The 15,459-nt window shown below is 44.4% G+C and overlaps 1 protein-coding gene across 1 annotated transcript in view; it reads right to left on the bottom strand.

The window, feature by feature from the left end:
* rpl21 (ribosomal protein L21) overlaps nt 1-15,459 on the bottom strand; it is a 183,879-nt gene that overhangs the window by 73,626 nt on the left and 94,794 nt on the right. The gene's annotated exons all lie outside the window — the stretch shown is intronic.

Here is a 15,459-nt window from a genome sequence, read left to right on the forward strand (position 1 = left end):
AAGTGTGTCATCGCAGGCAGCACTTTGATTTGTACTCTTGCGATCAGCATTGTGTTGAAAGTCATTAAGCTTATTCATCATTTTCCTCATGCCTTCTCCGTCGTTTCTTGCGTCAGCAGCTAGCGTGCCTATTTGACAAACTCCAGAGCCGTGCCAAACTCATCATAACTGTCTGCCACTGTGAAATAAATTCATACAAATGTCTACCTGTCCCGTTACAATTGACTGCTCGTCATAATTGCATGGGAGTACAAATGAATTGATGTTAGTTATACGACAGCCTGGTTCTCGCCGGGAAACTACATTAAAGCTACAAAGGAAATGCTATTCTCATGCCAATTGCACACCAAAGCACAGGAGGTTTTTTTTTCCAAATTGTACAAGGCTATCCTAGCCTGAGTCAAGAGCAATTAAGTGTCAAATGTTCCGAAAATAGGACAATGAAATTTTTACTTGCAACAGCGTAAAAGGGCTGTAAACACAGTGCTCATAGATGCCACGATAAAGAAAAATGAAGTCCAATAAATGCAAAAGAAAAAATACTGTATCAGGGCAAAACAAAAGCCCAAAGTCCAGGTGTGGTGGTGACGGCAGATACGAGAAATGTCAACGACTAAAGGGCATACGTAACTTTAAGGTGAGAGGGGCAAAGTATAAAGGAGATGCGCAGGGCCAGATTTTTTTACACAGTCATTGGTGCCTGTAATGTGCAGCTGGGGATGGAGGTAGAGGCAGATACAATAGTGGCTTTTAAGAGGCTTTTAGATAGGCACATGGATAGGCATGGAATGGAGGGATATGGATCATCTGGAGGCAGAGGAGATTAGTTTAATTTAGCCTCTTGTTCAGCATGAAGACTGAGGGCTGAAGGGCCTGTTCCTGTTCTGTGCCATTACGTGCTATCTATCATGTTCTATGGCTACATCATTTAATTAACAGATAAATATATTGAGTCTGAAGATGGATCCCAATTTGAAACATCACCAGTCCTTTCCCATCGCAGATGCTGCCTGACCCACTGAGTTACTCCAGCACTTTGTGTTTTATTCCAGGTTCCAGCCCCTTCAGTTCCTTGTGGCTGCGTTGAGTAACTCCTTCCTCTAGTTTAATAATCTCACACCTCTATATTTAATACTTTGCCTCTGTAATTTTGGCTGCCACATGTTGCATGAGTGTTATCCTCATTTCCCTTACCTCTTTGCAAAATAGTATACCTTCAGTAATCTTTGTTTAGTTCAGTTCTGTTTTATTTTTCATCTGTCGGTTAACACAGGGTCAACGGAACAATGAAATGTGTTTGACAAGACAACGGGTCATCTCAGCAATGATATTACAAGTATAAAATTAAGGTAAAAAAAAGATAAAGTGACATTGGTAGGTAAAAGACAATAATCAATAAAAGAATCAACATATATGATGTGTTTATGAGTTCAGAAGCCTGATGGCCTGATGGTAAAAACTGTTCTTAAGTCTGGTGATACGTGCAGCCATACTTCTGTATCGTCTGCCTGACGAACAGTCTGCATGCTGGGTAGCTGTGGTCCTTGTGCCTTCCACAGGCACTGCCTGTGGAAAATGTCCTGAATGGCCGGGAGACAGTTGCCAGTGATGTGCTGTGTCGCCTTCACCACTCTCTGTAGTGATTTGCGGCTGTGGGCAGAACAGTTCCCGTACCAGACTGTGATGCAGCCCATCAGCAGACTCTCGATGGGGCAACTGTAGACGTTTGGGAGGATGCTGGCGTTCAGGCCAAACTTCCTCAGTCTTCTCAGGAAAAAGAGCCGCTGGCGGGCTTTCTTAGTTATTGTGTCCGTGTGCAGTGTCCAAGAGAGGTCGTCAGTGATGTGCACACCGAGGAACATGAAGCTGCTGACCCTTTCAACCTCAGCATCACCGATGTGGATGGGGAGGTGACCACTCCCCTGCTGTCTCCTGTAATGCACGATCATCCCTTTAGTTTTGCTGACATTGAGAGAGAGGTTATTTTAGTTAAAGAGTATATGGTGTATGCGGTATAGGAGCATGGTTATGCAACAAAGGCTAAGGCTCCCAGTCTGAAGAAGGCTCAACCCGAAATGCCGCCTATCCATGTTCTCCAGCGATGCTGCCTGACCTACTGAGTTACTCCATCTCTTTGTGTTCTTTAATGAGATTATTGATGTGTCAGAAAATAAAAATGGAAAATGCTCAACAGATTGAATGGTATTGGTGGAGACGCAGGTGTAGGTTCACGTTTATTACTGTCACATGTACCTAGGTACAAACGTTCTCCCTGTGACCGCATGGATTTTCTCCGGGTGCTCCGGTTTCCACCCACATCCCAAAGACATGCGGGTTTGTAGGTTAATTGGCTTTGGTAAATTGTACCTAGTGTGTAGGTTAGAACTATTGTTAATGGGTGATCGTTGGTCGGTGTGGACTCGGTGGGTTAAAGGGCCTGTTTCCATGCTATATTTCTAAACTAAAACTCAGATACAAACTAGAGGTGGGGAGGACAAGCACTGGAGGCCCCTGTTGGATAAGGGGTTCAGCATATCTGTTAAGAAGTAGAAACTAGGAACTGCAGATGCTGGTTTACACAAAAGGACACAAAGTGATGGAGTAACTCAGCAGGTCAGGCAGCAATTCTGGAGAACATGGATAGGAGACGTTTCAGGTCGGGACCCTTCGTTTTTAGCATTAGGATGTCTACAGCCTTCTCCGTTGTGTGACAATTCTAACGCAATACGTCGAAGCCGACAGTAACATCATGGTCATAGGAGCACTAGAATCTGCATGTCTCTCGTTACCTGTAGAGGGAGCCCCCGAGCCCAGCCTCTGCACATCCCCTGAGGCCCAGAGAATCGGAGAGGAGGACACAGGGAGCCAGCGATGGTGGATGCAAGAGCAAGGGCCGATAAGAGAGTGAACCAAGGTCTTACATTCCGGGCCCTCAAGGTCCGCTGCAGGACGTGCCCCCGGGGCACAAAGACTGAAGGTGGCCGGGCGAGGAGAGGGGCGATGATTTACTGGATGACCCAGACGGAGATGACAATTGGAGACTCTGCAGCAGCCTTTTTTTACCCCAAAATAATTTACAAAATATTACAAAATGTAACATCTCCAAGTTTAAATGTAACATTTCCGAGTCTGCGGATGACACAAAGCTGGGTGGCAGTGTGAGCTGCGTGGAGGATGGTATGAGGCTGCAGGGTGACTTGGACAGGTTGGGTGAGTGGGTAGATTCATGGCAGATGCAGTATAATGTGGATAAATGTCAGGTTATCCACTTTGGTGGCAAGAACAAGAGGCAGATTATTAACTGGTGTCAGATTAGGAAAAGGAGAGGTGAATCGAGACCACGGTGTCCTTGTACGTCAGTCACTGAAAGTAAGCATCCAGGTTCAGCAGGCAGTGAAGAAAGCAAATGGCATGTTGGCCTTCATAACGAGAGGATTTGAATATAGGAACAAGGAGGTCCAACTTCAGTTGTACAAGGCCCCGGTGAGACCACACCTGGTGTATTGTGTGCAATTTTGGTCTCCTAATTTGAGGAATAACATTCTTGCTATTGAAGGAGTGCAGTGTAGGTTCACCAGGTTAATTCCTGGGATGGCGGGACTGACATATGATGAAAGAATGGGTCGACTGGGCTTGTATTCACTGGAATTTAGAATGATGAGAAGTGATCTTATAGAAACATATGAAATTCTTATGGAATTGGACAGGCTAGATGGAGGAAAAATGTTCCCAATGTCCAGAACCAGGGGTCACAGTTTAAGAATAAGGCGTAGGCCATTTAGGACTGAGATGAGGAATATCTTTTTCACCCAGGGAGTTGTGAATCTGTGGAATTCTCTGCCACAATGGAGGCAGTGGAGGCCAATTCACTGAATGTATTCAAGAGAGAATTAGATATAGCTCTTAAGGCTAACAGAATCAAGTGATATGGGGAATTATCAGGAACAAGGAACTGATTCTGGATGATCAGCCATGATCATATTACATGGCAGTATTGGCTCGAAGGGCCGAATAGCCTACTCCTGCATCTACTTTGTATGTTTCTATGTTTCCATGAAATAAATCAAAACAAAACCCACCACCATAATACGTCAAACAAATATGCCCTCCATAATGTTTGGGACAAAGACCCATCATTTATTTATTTGCCTCTGTATTCCACAATTTGAGATTTGTAATAGAAAAAATCAAATGTGGTCACAAGTGCACATTGTCAGATTTTAATAAAGGCCATTTTTATACATTTTGGTTTCACCATGTAGAAATTACAGCAGTGTTTATACATAGTCCCCCCCCATTTCAGGGCACCATAATGTTTGGGACACAGCAATGTCATGTAAATGAAAGTAGTCATGTTTAGTATTTTGTTGCATATCCTTTGCATGCAATGACTGCTTGAAGCCTGCGATTCATGGACATCACCAGTTTCTGGGTGTCTTCTCTGGTGATGCTCTGCCAGGCCTGTATTGCAGCCATCTTTAGCTTATGCTTGTTTTGGGGGCTAGTCCCCTTCAGTTTTCTCTTCTGTATATAAAAGGCATGCTCAATTGGGTTCAGATCAGGTGATTCTTGGCCACTCAAGAATTGTCCATTTTTTAGCTTTGAAAAACTCCTTTGTTGCTTTAGCAGGATGTTTGGGATCATTGTCTCGCTGTAGAATGAACCGCCGGCCAATGAGTTTTGAGGCATTTGTTTGAACTTGAGCAGATAGGATGTGTCTATACACTTAAGAATTCATTATGCTACTACCATCAGCAATTGTATCATCAATGAAGATAAGTGAGCCAGTACCTTCAGCAGCCATACATGCCCAGGCCATAACACCCCCACCACTGTGTTTCACAGATGAGGTGGTATGCTTTGGATCTTGGGCAGTTCCATCCCTCCTCCATACTTTGCTCTTGCCATCGATCTGATATAAATTAATCTTCATCTTGTCTGTCCACAAAACCTTTTTCCAGAACTGTGGTTGTTCTTTTAACTACTTCTTGGCAAACTGTAGCCTGTCCATCCTATTTTGGCGGCTGACCAGCGGTTTGCATCTTGCAGTGTAGCCTCTGTATTTCTGTTCATGAAGTCTTCTGTGGACGGTGGTCAATGACAAATCCACACCTGACTCCTGGAGAGTGTTTCTGATCTGTCGGACAGGTGTTTGGGGATTTTACTTTATTATAGAGAGGATTTTTCTGTCATCAGCTGTGTATGTCTTCCTTGGCCTGCCAGTCCCTTTGCGATTAGTAAGCTCACCAGTGATCTCTTTCTTCTTAATGATGTTCCAAACAGTTCATTTTGGTTGAGTGGGAGATTGCAACCTTCACGTGGTCTGCCCTGTTTCGACGAATGCAATCAACCTGGCCTGCACAATCAAATAAGATTAAATAGAATAAGTTGTCCTACAACTTTAGGCTGTGCACGCCATACGCAAGAAGAAGAGTTGATTTTGGTAAGCCTAAGGTTTGGCTGATGTCTCCAACAGTTTTATTCTTGTTTCTCTGTCTCATAATGTCTTCTTTGACTTTCATTGGCACAACTATGGTCCTCATGTTGATAAACAGCAATAAAAGTTCCCAAAGGTGATGGAAAGGCTGGAGGAAAGACTAGGTGCTGAGAGCTCTCTTATACCTGCATTAAGGAGACATTTAAACACACCTGAGCAGTTACAAACACCTGTGAAGCCATGTGTCCCAAACATTATGGTGCCCTGAAATGGGGGGACTATGTATAAACACAGCTGTAATGTCTACATGGTGAAACCAAAATGTATAAAAATGGCCTTTATTAAAATCTGACAATGTGCACTTTAACCATGTGATTTTTTCTATTACATATCTCAAAATTGTAGAGTACAGAGGCAAATAAATAAATGATGGGTCTTTGTTCCAAACATAATGGAGGGCACTGTATTCTTCAATACTAAATATACTATTAAACCACTATATTATAATCCTTGTCAAGAATGCAATCCACTCCCCAGCGGTCCCAGAAATCCCCCAGGACGCCCATGGACAGCGCGTAGTACCTCTCTAGTACCACCCGGGAACGGACGTAACCCCGGAAAAGGGGCCAGAGCCCGTGATTTGTCGATGGCTGGCTTGGCCAGGCCTTGGAACGACCCAACCATTACATCTTCAGCCCTACCCTCTCCCCTACGCACAGGTGAGGGTAGCGGGTGTGAAGTGCAGCCAGAAGGCAAGGAGCAGCCCCTTTACCTGCACCAGCCTGTGGTTCACCTGGATCGGGCCCCGCTCCAGGATACCGAGTACACGGATTGGACTGGACTTCGAAAATGGTTCCTAAACCTAGTGACTCTTGCTTACTGTTCAAGAAGGAACTGCAGATGCTGGAAGATCGAAGGTACACAAAATTGCTGGAGAAACTCAGCGGGTGCAGCAGCATCTATGGAGCGAAGGAAATAGGCGACGTTTCGGGCCGAAACCCTTCTTCAGACTGATGGGGGGTGGGGGGGGGGGGGGGGGGGGGGGAGGGGAGAAGGAAGGAAAAGGGGAGGAGGAGGAGCCCGAGGGCGGGCGGATGGGAGGGTGGGAGGAAACAGCTAGAGGGTTAAGGAAGGGGAGGAGACAGCAAGGGCTAGCAAAATTGGGAGAATTCAATGTTAATGCCATCCGGACGCAAGGTCCCCAGGCGGAATATGAGGTGCTGTTCCTCCAATTTCCGCTGTTGCTCACTCTGGCAATGGAGGAGACCCAGGCCAGAGAGGTCAGATTGGGAATGGGAGGGGGAGTTGAAGTGCTGAGCCACCGGGAGGTCAGGTTGGTTATTGCTTACTGTTTTCCTGGACTATTTCTGTGTACTTTGTACTAATTGGGGATTGTGTTTCGGCATGGCAATACTTTACTGAACTGTATGCAAAAACAGAATTTCATGACAATATGCATATGGCAATAAAAAAACCGTTGACCGTTGATGGTACACAAAAATGCTGGAGAAACTCAGCGGGTCCAGCAGCATCTATGGAGCAAAGGAAATAGGCAACTTTTCCAGCCGAAACCCTTCTTCAGACCTGATGAATGGAGACAAACTAAGCACGCTATCCAGTTAACATAAAGACTGTACATGATTACAATCAAGTCATCCACAGCGAACAGATACAGGATAAGGGAATAGCATTTAGGGCAAGAGTCCAGTAAAGTCTGATTGAAGATAGTCCGAGGGTCTCCAATGAGATAGATGGTAGGTTAGGACCTCACTCTTGTTGGTGATAGGATGGTTCTGTTTCCTGATAACAGCTGGGAAGAAACTGTCCCAGAATCTGGACATTTATATAAGGACAAGGGGAAATCAGAAAGATGTGCATTCATTTGTATTATGCACATAAGTGCTTGGTCTAATTTCGCAATTGATATTATTTCATCCAGAACTCTACTCTTCTGAAGTGAGGTTTTGCTCGATTGGTGTCGAGAAAGGATAAGGAAGGGTTTTGAGGACTGTGGGCCAAATGCAGGAAAATGGGACCAGCCCAGTATGGACATGGTGGGTGAAAGGGTTAGTATCTGCACTGGTCCATGTCTCTTTTCCAGCTGCACATAACTTTCTCTGGGACTGGGATTATTAAAGAACTGTCTCTCACTGCCATCTAGTGGAGTGTATAGCAAGAGCATGTGAAAATTATTAAGAAGCAACTGCAGATGCTGGAAAATCGAAGGTAGACAAAAAATGCTGGAGAAACTCAGTGGGTGAGGCAGCATCTATGGAGCGAATGAAAAAGGCAACTTTTCGGGTCGAGACCCGTATTGGGGGTGGGGGTGGCAGGAAGAAGAAAGGAAGAGGCGGAGGCAGTGGGCTGTGGAAGAGCTGGGAAGGGGAGGGGATAGAGGGAGAAAGCAGGGACTATCTGAAATTGGAGAAGTCAATGTTCATACCACTGGGGTGTAAACTGCCCAAGCGAAATATGAGGTGCTGCTCCTCCAATTTACGGTGGGCCTCACTCTGACCATGGAGGAGGCCCAGGACAGAAAGGTCGGATTCGGAATGGGAGGGGGAGTTGAAGTGCTGAGCCACCGGGAGATCAGGTTGGTTATTGCGAACTGTGCGGAGGTGTTGGGCGAAGCGATCGCCAAGCCTACCCTTGGTCTCACCAATGTAGAGCAGCTGACACCTAGACCAGCGGATGCAATAGATAAGGTTGGAGGAGGTGCAGGTGAACCTCTGCCTCACCTGGAAAGACTGCTTGGGTCCTTGGATGGAGTCAAGGGGGGAGGTAAAGCGACAAGTGTAGCGTTTCCTGCGGTTGCAAGGGAAAGTACCTGGAGAGGGGGTGGTTTGGGTGGGAAGGGATAAATTGACAAGGGAGTTACTAAGGGAGCGGTCTCTGTAGAAAGCTGAAAACGGAGGAGATGGGAAGATGTGGCCAGTGGTGGGATCTCATTAGAGGTGGCAAAAATGTTGGAGGATTATCTGTTGTATGTGATGGCTGGTAGGGTGGAAGGTGAGGACAAGGGGGACTCTGACCTTGTTAAGAGTGGGGGGATGGGGAGTGAGAGCAGAGCTACGCGGTATAAAAGAGATCCTGGTGAGAGCCTCATCTATAGTAGAAGAGGAGTTCCCTAAAGAATGAGGACATCTCCGATGCCCTTGTTTGGAACACCTCATCCTGGGTGCAGATGCGGCATAGATGGAGGAATTGGAAGTAAGGGATGGAGACCTTACAGGAAGCTGGGTGGGAAGATGTGTGGTCCACTTCACTCAAGATACTGGCCCACAAAGTCGGTCACAAAGTTGGCTATGGGAATGGATCTGCCGGCTGCGGCCAGGCTGGAGTTCCACCGATCGGCCACGGAAGTCCCGATGAGGTCGAGACCGGCCACCTCACCCAGCCTAGGCACTATATTTTCGGAGGGACTTCTGGGGTTGGGAATTTCAAGTGTACTCTTGTAATTTTGTCCGGATTGAAGGAGGTGCCAGACTACCAGTTGCTGGAACATTGGTGGTGAAACTGTACTTCGATCAAGCATTCTCCTGCTCATAATTTGTATGTACATATAACTGTTTTGTTATGATCAAAGATTCAGGAAGAAAATCCTGTTAAAACTGTAAAATAAAATTCAAATTATTTTCAAAAGTAAAGTCTCATTTACTAAAAAAAAAGGGAATCTCAATGCAGGATTTAAAATTCAACAATAAGTGAACATTTTGCAGTGTGAGAAGTTTTGCCAAAAATATCAGTAACAGCTTTCTCTAAATAATTAAGAGTTATTTATATTTCATTAACTTTTAAAAATGAATTATAGACAATTATTATGCAGTTCATCAGATATAATATCTGCTGTATCGGCATGTGATGAATTCTATAGTATCTGGAAACACGTTGGTCAGACGAGATGATTAATTACACTCGGTTTGAGACTGGGTGGCGCCAGAGTATATCATAACTATTCTGATTGTATTTCCTTAGACTGCCTCCATCCATTCTTTGTTCAATCAATACTTTACCCATTAATATTATCACACAGTGTATAAAGTGGTAGAAAGATGTGGCATGCAGAATAAGAGATATTCATGTCGTGGTTTCACACTTCTAGAGTATGAAGCTGAGAAAATCACATGTGAAAATAGCTTAAGACTTTAATAGCAGATTTGATGTGTAAATTTTGGATGCTGGCAAATTTGCTCCAAACCTTTTCCGCAAGACTTTTTATAATATTGGGGTGCAACCGTGGTGTAGCGGTAGAGTTGCTGCCTTACACCGCCAGAGACCCAGGTTCAACCCTGACCACGGCTGTTGCCTGTACGGAGTTTGTACTTTCTCCCTGTGACCGCATTGGTTTCTCCCGGGTGCTCTGGTTTCCTCCAACACTCCAACGAGGTGCAGGTTTGTAGATTAATTGGTTCCGGTAAAATTGTAAATTGTGAATTGTCCCGAGTGTGTAGGATAGTGCTAGTGCACGGGGTGATCACTGGTCGGCACGGACCCGGCAAGCCAAAGGGCACGATTCTGTGCTACATCTCTAAAATAATCATTGTGAAGGCAATAATTCCTTGTATCTTTTGTGGAAAAGAATTGTGATTATAATTGTGGAAGCAGGCACGATAGTGATATTTAAGCCGCTTTTAATAGACTCATGGAAGTGTAGGGAATCGAAGGATATGGATCATGTGTAGGCAGATGAGATCAGTTTGACGACATCATGTTCGGCACAAACATTGTGAGCTAAACATCCTGTGCTGCACTGATCTAGCTTTATGTCAATGACTGCCCAGCAATGGAAGCAAGAATTAGGAGTGTGCAATTGTTTTATGTAACAAAACAGAACAATTACATTATTACTTGTAAAACATTGCAAGAATCTAATAAAAAGGAACTGCAGGTGCTGGTTTATACCAAAGACTAAAGAAGGGTCCCAACCCGAAACATCACATCCATTTTCTCCAGAGATGCTGCCTGGCCTGCTGAGTTACTCCAGCACTTTCTACCTGTCTATTGCATGAATCTAATTCTGTTTCTAAATCCTAAACAGGATTTAAAATTTAACAATAAGCAAGAACTTTTGCAGTTGGTTAACTTTTAATAGAGAGGAGTTTCACCAAAAATATACTGCATCTGCACCCAGGATGAGGTGTTCCAAACCAGGGCATCGGAGATGTCCTCATTCTTTAGGGAACGGGGGGGGACCCAAGCAGTCTTTCCAGGTGAGGCAGAGGTTCACCTGCACCTCCTCCAACCTCATCTATTGCATCCGCTGCTCTAGGTGCCAACTTCTCTACATCGATGAGACCAAGCATAGGCTTGGCGATCGCTTCGCCCAACACCTCCACTCAGTTCGCACTAACCAACCTGATCTCCTGGTGGCCCAGCACTTCAACACCCCCTCCCATTCTGAATCCGACCTTTCTGTCCTGGACCTCCTCCATGGCCAGAGTGAGTCCCACCGCAAATTGGAGGAGCAGCACCTCATATTTCGCTTGGGCTGTTTATACCCCAGTGGTATGAACATTGACTTCTCCAATTTCATGTAGTTGTTGCTTTCTCCCTCCTTCCCCTCCCCTTCCCAGCTCTCCCACAGCCCACCTGTTGCCACCTCTTCCTTTCTTCTTTCCGCTGAGTTTCTCCAGCATTTTTGTCTACCTTCGATTTTTCCAGCATCTGCAGTTCTTTCTTAAACAAAGAGTTATTTATGTTGCTTTAGGTCAATCATACTTTCTAAAACAAAATCCATGGGTCTGTACAGAGGATAAAAACCAGGAAGTAATATCGAAGTCACCCAGCCCAGCAAAGCAGAGGTGTTTCACAGCCTATATTTGAGTATGAGTTTAATTTATTGTCACGTGTACCAAGGTACTGTGAAAAGCTTTTGTTGCGTGCGAACCAGTCGGTGGAAAGATAATACATGATTACACTCGAGCCATCCACAGTGTACAGATACATGATAAAGGGAATAATGTTTAGTGCAAGATAAAGTCCAATAAAGTGTGATCAAATATAGTCTGAGGGTCTCTAATGAGGTAGATAATAGCTCTGGACTGTTCTCTAGTTGTTGGTAGGATGGTTCAGTTGCCTGATAACAGCTGGGAAGATACTGTCCCTGAATCTGGAGGTATGCGTTTTTACACTTCTATACCTCTTGCCTGATGGGAGAGGGGAGAAGAGGGAATGGTCAGGGTGCGACTGGTCCTTGATTATGCTGGTGGCCTTGCCGAGGCAGCGTGAGATGCAAATGGAGTCAATGGAAGGGAGGTTAGTTTGTGTGATGGTCTGGGTTGCATCCACAATTCTTTGCAATTGCTTGCGGTCTTGGATGAAGCTGTTCCCAAACCATGCTGTGATGCATCCTGATAAAATGCTTTCTACAGCGCATCTGTAATGTAGCCCATTCTTATATTAACGCCACCCCATACGTTCAATAAGTCTGACCAAGGGTCTTGACCCAAAACATCACCTATTCCTTTCCCAGAGATGCTGCCTGACCCGCTGAGTTACTCCAGCACTTTGTGTCTATTCCCAATAAGTTCAGACACGTTTCTATTTCTTTAAATGAATGTAAAATATTTACTTTTATGGAGATAGAGGCATTTATTACGGACTATCAAATAAGTAACTTATCCACATCAAGATATCTGTATCTGTGATAATAAACAACACCACTGAGAGACATTCCAGGACACTTAGTAATACCTTAAGCAAGAAGAGAGAGTTCATTCTGTCTTCCATCCAATTGCTCAATGTTAATGATAATTGTGAAGATGTTGAAAGAGAAAGTTGGGGCATCAACGGTAAGTTGACCGCTTCTCATGAACAATTTGAGTTAAACAAGTTTAGTTTAGTTTAGGTTAGAGATACAGCACGGAAAAGGGCCCTTCGGTCCACCGGGTCTACGCCGAACAGCATTCCCCGTATACTAACACTATCCTACACACTAGGGACAATTTACAATTTTCACCGAAGCCAAATAACCTACAAACCTGTACGTCTTTGGCATGTGGGAGGAAATCAGAGCACCTGGAGAAAACCCAGTGGCCAAAGGGAGAACGTACAAACTTCATACACACAGTGTTATGGAAAATGAGAATCTCCCATATGACACATTAGCATAGAACTAATTTAGTTTTGTTTAGAGATACGGTGTCAAAACAAGTCCTTCAGCTCACTGAGTCCATGCCGACCAGCGATCACATGTACACTAGTTCAATCCCACACACTGGGAACAATTTACAGAAGTCAATTAACCAACAAACCTGCACATCTTTGGAGAGTGGGAGGAAACCGGAGCATCCGGAAAAAACTCACACTGTCACAGGGAGAACGTACAAACTCTATTACAGACAGCACCCATAGTCAGGATCGAACCCATACATCTGGCGCTGTAAGGCAGCAACTCTACCACTGTTTGTTACTCGTGTATATTTTACTTTATGAAGAAGGTTCTCAATGAATGCCGGAAACACTCAGCAGGTCAGTCAGCATCTGTGGAAAGAGAACTAAGCTTACTGATTTGGATTAATGATTGTCCATGTGAGTAGTATTGATGAAAGGTCTCCGATGTTAGAACACAGTTGTTCTCTCCATGGATGCTGTCTGACATGCTGTGTGTTTACGGGATTTTGTGCTTTAATTCCTGGTTTTCAAGATCTACAGGCTTTTAGTCTTTGCATTTTGTTTCAAGGATTTATACTGGGAGATGCAGGTACTATCATAACATATAAGAAATATTTAGGCAGGTACATGTATAGGATGGGTTTAGAGAGATATGGGCCAAATGCAGGCAGGTGGGACTAGTGTAGATGGGGCATTTTGGTTGATGTGGGCAAGTTGGTCCAAAGGGCCAGTTTCCAAGCTGTATGACTCTATGACTCTATGAGAGATTAATATCAAGGACTCAGATCGTGGACTGGTGAAATTTACAGCAGAGGGATGCAATTCAACCACTGTGTCCCTTTGACCAAAAATGAACTTTAATTTCATTTCCCAGCATTCTATCAATTGGTTTTAAGTGATGGCTCTTTAAGTTATCATCGAGGTATTTCCTAGATGAGGATTTGGTCCTACCAGACTCACCAAAACGTGATGTGGGATCCAGACCCTCATCAAGTTGTGGATGAAAAAATGTTTAGAGATACACTGTGGAAACAGGCTCCTCAGCTCAGCAAGTCCACACCAACTATCAATCACCCATACACTAGCTTTATATTATCCCACTTAGGGATAACGTACACACTAGGGGCAACTACAGCAACCAACTTACCTACAAACGTGTACATCTTTGGAGTGTGTGAGGAAACCAGAGCGATTGCAGTTTGGACAGACTCCCCTTATAAGTATGATTCCCAATCCCTGATTCCCAATCCCTGACACTATTGTCATTAATCTTCCATTTGTCATCTCACTTTGAGACCAGGTGTTCCAGTGACCCTGACTCTATTAAGGTCACCCATCCACTAGGTAAAACCTGGAAAAAACATTACTGCTATGACTCAAAAGTGATTTAAAACACTGGTGACTTTGGTCTGAGGAAGGGTCTCGACCCGAAACGTGACTCATTCCTTCTCTCCAGAGGTGCTGCCCATCCCCTTGGGTTACTCCAGCCTTTTGTGTCTATCTTCAGTTTAAACAGCATCTGCATCCTTTGTACACATTGGTCATTTTAATATTCATTATTTGTAAGAATTTAATTTTCCATTGCAATAAGTTGAGTTTAGCTTACGTCATAAGGCCATAGGTTATAGGAGCAGAATTATGCCATTTGGCCCATCAAGTCTACTCTGCCATTCAATTAATAAGTAAGCAATTTAGAACCGAGACGAGGAAACACTTTTTCACACAGAGAGTTGTGAGTCTGTGGAATTCTCTGCGGTGGGGGTCCCCTTCTCTGGATACTTTCAAGAGAGAGCTAGATAGGGCTCTTAAAGATAGCGGAGTCAGGAGATATGGGGAGAAGGCTGGAACAGGTTACTGATTGTGGATGATCAGCCATGATCACATTGGATGGTGGTGCTGGCTCGAAGGGCCGAATGGCCTACTCCTGCACCTATTGTCTATTGTCTATTATGGAATTTCTATCTTTCAACCTCCTTCACCTGCCTTCTCCCCATAACCCCCGACACCCTTACTAATCAAGAATCTGTCAATCTCTGACAAAATTATCCATTGACTTGGCCTCCACAGCTGTATGTGGCAATGAATTCCACAGAATCACCATCAGTTTTGTTTACTATTACCACGTGTGCTGAGGTAGAGTGAAAAGCTTTTTGTTGCGTGCTATCCAGTCGGTGGAAAGACTATACATGATTACAATCGAGACGTCCACAATGCACAGATACAGGATAAAGGGAATAACGTTTAGGGCAAGGTAAAGTTTAGTTTAGTTTAGTTTAGTTTAGTTTATTGTCCCATGTACTGAGGTACAGTGAAAAGCTTTTTGTTGCGTGCTATCCAGTCAGTGGAAAGACTATACATGATTACAATCGAGCCATCCACAGTGCACGGATACAGGATAAAGGGAATAACGTTTACACAATGAAACATTGCAATTTCCTCACAAAGTACAGAAGTCTAACTGCAGTCTCCACTAAGTTTGGCCCAGGATTCTGCTGTGCGTACACTTTGGCAATTTGTCAGGCTGACAACACCTACAAAGCCTCCCTGTAGCCGAGATAGCGGAGGGAACATTTTGTTTATCTCTGCATTCATCACTCCGAAATAAGGACTTTCATCACCAGCCGGTTAATCATTAATAGCGGGCCCGCCATATTCTGCTAGTTATCAAACATGTTTGGCAGGCATGGAGCTTTTTTATTGCTCGGAGCAGAAATGTTCAGCCTTGGATTCTGTTTGGATTGCGTGATAATATGAAGGCGATTGGCTGCTATTAACGGCACCACGAAGCAGAGGTCATATCCTGCGTGTTTATTCTCCGTTGACCTGTTGGGAAACTAAATGAACTGATGTCTCTATTGACAGTGGGTGTGTACTGACTTTGACTCCTATCTGCTGTTGGAGCTACAAAC

This window comes from Leucoraja erinacea, chromosome 6 (assembly GCF_028641065.1).
Source record: "Leucoraja erinacea ecotype New England chromosome 6, Leri_hhj_1, whole genome shotgun sequence".
NCBI classification, from domain to species: domain Eukaryota; kingdom Metazoa; phylum Chordata; class Chondrichthyes; order Rajiformes; family Rajidae; genus Leucoraja; species Leucoraja erinaceus.